This window comes from Ovis aries, chromosome 9 (assembly GCF_016772045.2).
Source record: "Ovis aries strain OAR_USU_Benz2616 breed Rambouillet chromosome 9, ARS-UI_Ramb_v3.0, whole genome shotgun sequence".
Classification (NCBI taxonomy): Eukaryota; Metazoa; Chordata; class Mammalia; order Artiodactyla; family Bovidae; genus Ovis; species Ovis aries.
Window position 1 is genome coordinate 62705940 of NC_056062.1, and position 10749 is coordinate 62716688.

The window sequence follows — 10749 nt, forward strand, 5'->3', positions numbered from 1 at the left end:
TAGAATAGCCAAGGCCGGAGAGGGCAATGGCAACCCACTTCAGTACTCTTGCCTGGAAAATCCCATCTATGGAGGAGCCTGGTGGGCTGCCGTCCATGGGGTCGCTAAGAGTCAGAGATGACTGAGCGACTTCACATTCACTTTTCACTTTCACGCATTGGAGAAGGAAATGGCAACCCAACTCCAATGTTCTTGCCTGGAGAATCCCAGGGATGGGAGAGCCTGGTGGGCTGCCATCTATGGGGTCGTATAGACTCAGACACAACTGAAGCAACTTAATAGCAGCAGCAGCAGCAGAATAGCCAAGGCAACTTAAAATAAAAACAAAAACAAGACAAACAAATAAACCAAACAGACAAAATTAGAGGAAACACAGTGCTCATTCCAGATTTACTATAAAGACACAGTAAGATAAAAGTTGAGACATGAACTAACATGCTCTATATGGAAGTGGACTGGAAAAGAGAGAACCAAAGATTATTTAAGAGAATTACAATAATTCTCACTTATCAGACTCATTGTACACCAGAGACAAATGGGAAGAATCTGTGAATAAGCCAGGAATTTGTGGCACCTTTTACCAGAAGGAAGGTTAAGGGTAGACAAGAGGGCTTCTATCTCTCCCAAAATGTGTCATAAATCAGAGAGAGAAAAAACAAACAAACAAACAAAAAGCTCTGCCTGATAAAGAAAGACAATTATTTGTCCTGCTCCTGCTCAGTTGCTTCAGTTGTGTCTGACTCTTTGTGACCCTATGGACTGTAGCCTGCCAAGCCCCTCTGTCCTTGGAATTCTCCAGGCAAGAATACCCAAATGGGTTGCCATGCCCTTCTCCAGGGAATCTTCCCCAGCCAGGGACTGAACCTGGGTATCCTGCATCTTCTGCATCGCAAGGGGATTCTTTACCATTGAGCCACCAGGGAAGCCCAGTTATTTGTCCAGTTAGCGAAAATAGGAAGAGAAGTTTTGAGAGAAATGGTGATTTTGCTTCCTTTTGTCAGGTTGGTTTATTTCCCCTCAGTTCTTGTCTCAGGGCAACAAAAAATTGAAGCAATGGACACCAATCAAGAAAGGGAATGCAGACAGGCCTATATGCTCAAGGCCGATTGACAGTTGCAAGTTACATGATAACAGGCTCTGTTGTGTATGTCTTCTCATAATTCAGTCTGTTATAATCAGATGTATATGTATATGGAGTACTTATGAACCCTTAATGGGCTCCTAGAGGTCTAAGGTGACCTGAGGAAACCCCTGTGGTTAGTTTGTATATATTGTGTGTTTAGGGCACATGCTCTGGAGTTAGAGAAGCCCCTCTGGTTAGTTTGTAGCATATCTGTGAGCTCCTCTGGGCATGTCTGGGATGGGGTTTAGAGATCAATTTGCATCCTTCCAACCGTAATTGCTCATGCTGCTGAGGGTCTGCTGAGGGTCGGACACAACTAAGCGACTTCATTTTCACTTTTCACTTTCATGCATTGGAGAAGGAAATGGCAACCCACTCCAGTGTTCTTGCCTGGAGAATCCCAGGGACAGGGGAGCCTGGTGGGCTGCCGTCTATGGGGTCGAACAGAGTCGGACACAGCTGAAGCAACTTAGCAGCAGTAGCAGCAGCAGCAACTTCCTAACATTTTGAATAATAAAATAAATAAATAAATGCCCCCCCCCCCAAAAAAAAAAAGAAAAAAAAAGAGAGAGAAACATATGTGGAACATCTAAGTGGAGAAGGTTATCATACTGTTTAATTCCTGGTTCTGGCTGGTAAAAAAGATCTTAGGTAAAGATAAAGGTTTTATTTTTTATTTATTTAAAGTTAATTGGTTCATTGGCATTTAAATAATTGAAAGCAGAGATTGTGGTTGTAATCATCAAAGAAGTGAAAAGAGTGAATTCTGAAGATAGAAAATGGTATTTTTAGTATTTAAGCAGACAGTATTAGAAGTCTAGAAATGAAACAGTCATTACCTGTGAATTAAAGTGTGTCACTAAAGACAATGGAGAAAAGGGGTTTCAGAAATTAGAAGTGGTCAATAATACCAATTCTTACAAGGGGTTATAATGACAGAGATCTCAAATTATCTGTTATTGGAAAAAATGTAAAAGACTATAGAACTTTCTGTGAAGCAATTATCTTTTCTACTCTCCAGATGCACTTTATCTATTAGTATCAGTGTTAGTATTATTTGCTGTTTATCCTTTAAGTCCCCCAATTAACTCCATGTGTCAAGAAACTAAGGCTCAGAAAATTTATGAAAATTTCTCACAGTCAGGCAGCTCTTAAGTGACAGAGTATCTAATATCTAATAGGTTGACTCCAGAACATTTTTTCTTTTATCTTTGAAGTCTAATCACCGTCTGTCGCAAAACAAAGATATTACATTACTATTGACTACAGTATCCACACTGACTGTTTCATACTGATGACTTGTTTATTTTTCTACTGAAAGTTTGCACCCCTTAATCTCCATTTGGCCTACCATGGTAGCTCAGCTGGGAATCCGCCTGCAATGTAGGAGACACTGGTTTGATTCCTGGATCAGGAAGATCCGCTGTAGAAGGGATAAGCTACCCACTCCAGTATTCTTGGGCTTCACTGGTGGCTCAGCTGGTAAAAAAAAAGTCAGCCTGCAATGTGGGAGACCGTGGATTCAATCCCTGGGTTGGAAAAAGCCCCTGGAGAGGGGAATAGCTACCCATCCAGTATTCTGGCCTAGAGAATTCTGTGGACTGTAGAGTCCATGGGCTCTCAGTGAGTAGGACATGACTGAGCGACTTTTATTTTTCTCATCTCCCCCACCACCCTCCCCTCTGGTAACCCATTTGTTCTGTATTTGTGATTCTGTTTTTGTTTTGTTATGCTGATTTGTTTTATTTTATTTTAGATTCCACATACAAGTGAAGTCATATGGTATTTATCTTTCTCTGACATTTAATTTAGCATAATAACCCTCTAGGTTCACCAATGTTTTTGCAAATGTGAATATTTCATTCTAGTTTTATATATATACATATATATATAAAAGAGAAAGTCACTCAGTCGTGTCTGACTCTTTGGGACTCTGCGGAGTATGCAGCCCATGGAGTTCTCCAGGCGAGAACACTGGAGTGGGTAGCCTTTCCCTTCTCCAGGGCATCTTCCCAACCCAGGGATTGAACCCATGTCTCCTGCATTGCAGGCAGATTCTTTATCAGTTGAGCCACAAGGGAAGCCCTTATATATATATATACACACACACACACACATCACATGTGTATATATATGTATATATACATACACACACACCACATATTCTTTATCCAATCATCTACAGATGGGTTCTTAGGTTTCTTTTGTATTTTGGCTATTGCAAATAACACTGCAATGAACATAGGGGTACGTACATATATCATTTCAAGTTAGTGTTTTCCTTTTCTTAGAATAAATATCCAGGAATAGAATAGGTGAATTGTATGGCAGTTTTACTTTTAATTTTTTAATAACTCTATACTGTTTTCTATAGTGGTTGTACCAATTAACTTTCCAACCAACAGTGAATGACAATTTTCTTTTCTCCACAACCTTGCCAACACTTGATCATATGTGGCTTGAACTGCTATCTCTCCAGGGAGTATCTCAGAGCCTGTGTAATTCCCCTCCTCCTCTGTGTTCTCTCCGGGGGGTGTGGGTCCCTACTTGATCCCTTGTCTTCCCTTCCTATCTGACTCTGTGTGTATCTTTCTTTACAACCTTGATTGAGAAGAGTCTGCCGGTCTCCAATTTGTTTTCAGTCAGAATTGGTCCACACATAGATGTATATTTTATGTGTTCATGGGGGCAGGTGACATCAGCATCCTCCTACTTTGCCATTTGATCACCTCTCTGGGGGATTTTATTATTGCTGATTCTATCTTTATTACTGGTTATGTGTCTGTTCAAACTTGAGAGATCATATGTTTCTGGGAATTTGTCCATTTCTTGTAGGTTGTCCATTTTATTGGTATATAATTGTTCATAATAATCACTTATGATCCTTTGTACTTCTGTGGTGTTGATTGTAATTTCTTTTCATTTTTGATTTTATTTGTTTGGGCTCTCTCTTTTATGAGTCTGGTTAAAGTGTCATCAGTTTTGTTCATCTTTTCAAGAAACCAGCTCTTACTGATCTTTTTCTATTTTTTGGCTATATTTTAGGGTTTTTTTGTTCTGATCTTTGGATTTTGTTAGTTCTTCTTTCCCTAGGTTTTTCGGTGTAAATATAGGTTGTTCATTTGAGATTTTTCTCCATTTCTGAGATAGGCTTGTATCACTATAAATTTCCCTTTTAGAACTGCTTTGCTGCATGTCCTAGATTTTGAATTACTGTGTTCTCATTTCCATTGCGTCCAGATTTTTTTTATTGGTATTTATTCTTTGATTTCTTCAGTGGCTCACTGGGTCATTCCAGAACTTATTTTCTTAAACTCTTTCTTTGAATTAATTTATAACCTAACTGAGATCAGATTTAGTAGATATGTAGTGTTATAGGTAAAACTTGTATTAAGAAATTAAAAAATGAATGAGACATCTACCCATTTATTCATTCACTTATTCACTATATACTTATGTTATGTATTCAATATTTACTCTATATATTCAATATTGCCTAAAGACCTGGTATTTTGTTAAGCACTGGAAATACCAAATAAATAAATAAAAGAATAAGTTGAGGTCTTTACACTAGATTTTGTTATGTTTTGAAGTGATTTTGCATTTTAAAATTTGTTCTAAAATAGAAATATCACTTAGATAGCAGTTAGAATAGAACATATCTTTTGTAAGGTAATAAATCAATAAACATTATCACACACTGAAACAAAAAAAAAGACCTTCAGAGGAAGATGTAGAAACAAAGATAATGATGAGGGTATGGCCTATGGAACAAGTGTGCTGAGGAGATGTGAAATATGGCTACAATTATGAAAGCAGCAGTTCCTGAAAATTGCTGAGATGATACCCATGTAACCCATTTATTACTGGGTTTAGACTGAAGTTTTGTTCCCGCAGCCCAAGTCATGTGTTGAAACCCTGATCTCCAACGTTATGGTTTTGGAGGTAGAGATCTTAGGAGGTATTTAGGCTCAGATGAGGTCATAAGGATTTGGCTCCCATGAGGGGATTAATGTCATTGTAAGCAGAGGACGAGGGACTAGAGACCTGTGCTGTCTCTGCCTCTTTTCCTCCCTTCCCACATTTAAGGACATAGCAAACAGGCAACTCTCCTCAAGCCAGGAAGAGATCTCTTACTGGACTGAAATCTGCCAGCACTTTGATCTTGAACTTCTTATCTTTCAGAACTGTAAGAAATCAGTGTCTTTTTTTTTTTTTTTTTAAGCAACCAGTCTATGGTATTCTGTTACAGTAACCTAAATTAAGACACCTTCCGTTTTTGAATTCATTTTAAATTAATACAAATAATAAAAGAATTTAAATTTATAAGCAAATACAAAAGGGTGGTTCATTCGGAAAAGATTATCTCAGCAAGAATTTTGAGAGTTTCAATATTGTGAAATATATATCTGTGTTTTCTCACATGATGTTTTGTCCAAGGAAATACAGAATTCCTTATGTCAAAATTAAACTTTATTGCAAACAATAGAAATGCAAAATTTGAAAAACCTTATAAAATATTTTTTACCCCTCAGGAAACCTTCTTAGCACACTGAGAACATCCAGGATAATTGGCATTTCTAGAAAGGGAGAGTCTCTGATAATTCTTTATACTTTTTGTCTCTAAGTCAGAAAATTGTTGATTTTTTTGCAACCTAAATCTTTCTTTTTACAAATTAAGCCCATTGGGTGCTCTTTTTTGGTCTGGTTTTAAGGTTAGTGAACTTAAATAAAGGTTTAAAATACACTGTTGTTAGTAATATATTTAATATATTCAATACAAATATAATTTTGATGTTCATTTACTAAAAATACAGTTAAATGCAGAAAAGTAGGAATTCGCTTTTTAGAATTACAGAGAATAGCCAAATTAAGAATAAATAAAATTAAGTTGTATTGTTTACTATGAAACCTCAGGAGAAATATTTATAATAAATCAGAAAAAATTTGATAAAACATTGTTAGTGAATGAAACTAAGTATTCATCATTTTCATTTATCTCTTTATACACCAATAGCATTACTGGTTGTTTATCAAATAAACCAATTATAATATTATTGTTATTTACTGTGTCAACTGGTTACTCCCCATCTTCCCCAAAATAAATCCACCAGAATTTACATGTGGTTCAAGCAAAACTGAGGTTCTTAAAACTACTACAGCAAGGAATAACAGCTTGATAAAGTCTGAATAATATGTTAAGTGAAAGAGGAAAACTAGTATCATATTTTTGGGCTTTGGAATCTGATAGTAAATAGTTTAAGACATATTAAATACAGGGAACTGATTACAGTTGGGTAAATTTCATGCCATAAGACTTGAGTATTGCAAGGATCTTGAAACAAATTTTGATAAATAGAACATTTGTTTGAAAAGCAAGCTTTATGGCCAAGTTGCCAATCTAATATCCTGAAAGTAAATTTTTTGCCCAAATGAGGAAACTATTTGCCCCCAAAATAGTTTTATAGAGACTCCTGAAGTAAATAATCTAGTTATTTATTCCAGGCTTACCATCTTGGGCAAAAATATTTTAATAGCAAATATTTAACAAATGTTGAAACCTGGTTTCAACTTTCAGTCTTCATAGTTCAGATGAATGAAGTGAGCTCGATTCTCAAGTGCTCACTGCAAACATTCAATCAGGTGAAATTTCCCAAATCCTGAACAGGCTGGGTTTTCCTTGGAAAAACTTGTTGAGAATCCAGGCTTTTCATTCACTTGTTACTGAGTAGAGAGTGAGGCATTATTTCTTGTCACTAGATAGGCTACTCTGTTGGCTTAAAGTTTTAGGACTTATGGATAAAACAAGTACTGGCAACTTGTTTATTGTAGTTGTTTGATTACATACAATTACCATATTTGAAATGTAAGAACCCAATTGACTTTTCACGATACATTCAGAAAGCTGAATCTTACAAGAAAACATCATGGTTTCTGAATCACGTCTGATCAGTGAATATCTAGACTATACTTAATCGAAACTTGAAATCTGCATCCATTGATCATCTTTTTAAGGTTGCTTGAGGAAGCAAGAAATTCATCTACTTTATGTCATAAGATTTTTTTGTTATTATATAAATTTTTGTTCGAATTATTGTTCTTCATTTGAACAGGCAGGATGAGTTTCAGATTCTGGGGGATTCACTGGCTTTCAATATTAAGCCTAGCTTTCTTCCCTGTCCTCAGCATATGGCCCACCCTTGTTTGCAGGTTTGAGATATTAAAATCCAGCCATTATGCTGGAGTACCATGTTTTACCCCTTCACAGGATCAAAGAAGGAAAGCACATAACATTAATGCTCTCTTGTGTTTTACTTATTTATGTGACACTGAGTTCAGTGTGCAAAGCCCAATTGTTGATAAGGTAAAATATAGCCCTCTTTTGGTTGAATTCTTGGAAACTAAATTAAAAGACTGTTTTTAACACATTGAAAACATACAGCATGATCAAGTGGGGTTTATCCCAGAGATGCAAGGATTCTTCAACATATGCAAAGCAGTCAATGTAATACAGCATATAAATCAATTGAAAGATAAAACAATATGATAATCTTAATAGATGCAGGAAAATTTAACACCCATTTATGATAAAAACTCTCCAGAAAATGAGCATAAAAGAAAACTTTCTCAACATAATGAAGGCCATATGTGACAAACCCACCAAACATTATTCTCCATGGTGAAAAACTGAAAGCATATCCACTAAGATCAGGAACAAGACAAGGGTGCCCATTCTCCTCCTATCATTTAATATAGTTTTGGAAGTCCTAGCCACAACAATGGGAAGAGAAAAAGAAAAGTAATGCAACTTGGAAAAAAAAGAAGTAAAACTCTCACTGAAAATTGCATTTGCAGACAAGATGATACTATATATAGAAAACCCTAAAGATGCCATCAGAAAATTACTTGAGCTAATCAATGAATTCAGTAAAGTTGCAGGGTACTAACTTAATACACAGAAATACCTTGCATCCCTATACACTAACAACAAAAAAATCTGAAAGGGAAATTAAGGAAGCAATCTCATTCACCATGGCATCAAAGATAATAAAACACCTAGGAATAAACCTACCTCAAAAGACCTGTACACAGAAAAACTGTAAGACGCTGATGGAATAAATAAATAAATAAATAAATAAAGACAATACAAACAGATGGAGAGATATATCACGTTCTTAAATTGGAAGAATCAGTACTGTTAAAAATGACTATACAACCCAAAGTAATCTACAGATTCAATGCAATCCCTATCAAATTGCCAATGATGTCTTTCTCCAGAACTAGAACAAAAATATTCACAATTTGTATGGAAACACAAAAGATCTTGAATAACCTTACCAAAGCAATCGTGAGAAAAAAGAATGGAGCTGGTGGAATCAACTTCCCTGACTTCAGACTATACTACAAAGCTCCAGGGACCAAGACAGTATGGTACTGGCACAAAAACTGAAATGCAGATCAATGTAACAAGATAGAAATCATAGAGATACACCCATGCACTTATGGGTACCTTATTTTTGACAAAGGAGGCAAGAATATACACTGGAGAAAAGATAGCTCTTCAATAAGTAGTGCTGGGAAAATGTGGAGAGCTACACATTAAATAATCAAATTAGAATGCTTCCTAATACCAAACACAAAAATAAACTCAAAGTGGATTACAGATTTATGTAAGACCATAAAATATAAAGCTCTGAGAGGAAAACCTAGGTAGTACATTCCTTGACATAATTCACAGCATAATAAAAATTTAAACACATAAATCTATGACCCAGCTCCTAGAGTAATGGAAATAAGATAAAAATAAACAAATGGGATCTAATTATATCTAAAAGCTTTTGCACAGCAAAGGAAACCATGAACAAAATGAAAAGACAATCCTCAGAATGGGGGAAAAAAAATTCTGGCAACTGAAACAACTGACAAAGGATTAATCTCCAAAACATTCAAGCAGTTCATGCAACTCAATATCAGAAAAGCAAACAACCCAGCAAAAAATGGGCAGAAAATCTTAACAGACATTTCTCCAAAGAAGATAGGCATATGGCCAGCAAACACAGTGAAAAGATGCTCATCACTGACCATTATTTGAGAAGTGCAAATATATTGAGAAATGCAAACTACAATGAGTATCACCTCACGCTGGTCAGAATAACTATCATCAAAAAATCTACAAACAATAGATGCTGGAGAGGATATGGAGAAAAGGGAACCCTCTTCTACTGTTGATGGGAATGTAAATTGATATAGCCACGATGGAGAACAGTGTGTATTGTACTGTGCTTAGTCATTCAATTGTGTCTGACTCTTTGGGACACTATGGACCGTAGCCAGCCAGGCTCCTCTGTCCATGGGAATTCTCCAGGCAAGAATACTGGAGTGGGTTCCTGTGCCTTCCTCCAGGGGATCTTTCCAACCCAGGGATCAAACCCAGATCTTTAGCATTTCAGGTGAATTCTTTACCATCTGAGCCCCTGGAGATTCCTTTAAAAACTAGTAATGAAACTACTATAATACCCAGAAGTCCCACTACTGAGCGTATACTCTGAGTAAATCTATACTTGAAAAGGACACATGTACCCCCATGTTCATTGCAGCAGTATTTACAATAGGTAGGTCATGGAAGTCACCTAGATGTCCACTGGCAGATGAATGAATAAAGAAGTTGTTGTACATATATGTGATGAAATATTACTCAGCCATTGAAAAAGAATGTATTTAATTCTAGTGAGGTGGATGAACCTAGAGCCTGTTATACAGAGTGAAGTAAGTCAGATGAGAAAAACAAATATTAATACATATGTATATATGGAACCTAGTAATATGGTACTGATGAATCTATTTGCAGAGCAGGAATAGGCATGCAGACTTCAAGAACAGACTTGTGGACACAGCAGAGGAAGGAGAGAGTGAGACAGACTAGATTGAGAAAGTAGCATTGAAACATGCATATTGCTGCTAAGTCATTTCAGTCGTGTCCAACTCTGTGTGACCCCATAGACAGCAGCCTACCAGGCTCACCCATCCCTGGGATTCTCCAGGCAAGAACACTGGAGTGGGTTGCCATTTCCTTCTCCAATGCACGAAAGTGAAAAGTCAAAGTGAAGTTGCTCAGTCGTGTCCGACCTCAGCGACCCCATGGACTGCAGCCTACCAGGCTTCTCCATCCATGGGATTTTCCAGGCAAGAGTACTGGAGTGGGGTGCCATTGCCTACCATATTTAAAATAGATAGTCAATGGAAGATGCCCCTGTGATAACACAGAGAGCTCAACATAGTACTCTGTGAGAACCTAGATGGGCGGGATAGGGTGGAGGGATAGGAGACCAGTTTCAAGAGGGAGCAGAATATGTATGCTGTTGCTGCTAAGGCGCTTCAGTTGTGTCTGACTTTGTGCGACCCCATAGATGGCAGCCCACCAGGCTCCTCCGTCCATGGGACTTTCCAGGCAAGAACACTGGAGTGGGGTGCCATTGCTTTCTCCGAGAATATGTATACTTATGGCTAATTCATGCTGTTATATAGCAGAAGCTGACACAATATTATAAAGCAATTATCCTCCGATTAAAAATAAACTTTAAAAAAGACAAAAAAGAATAAAAACACAGAAAAAATTGTTGTTAAAA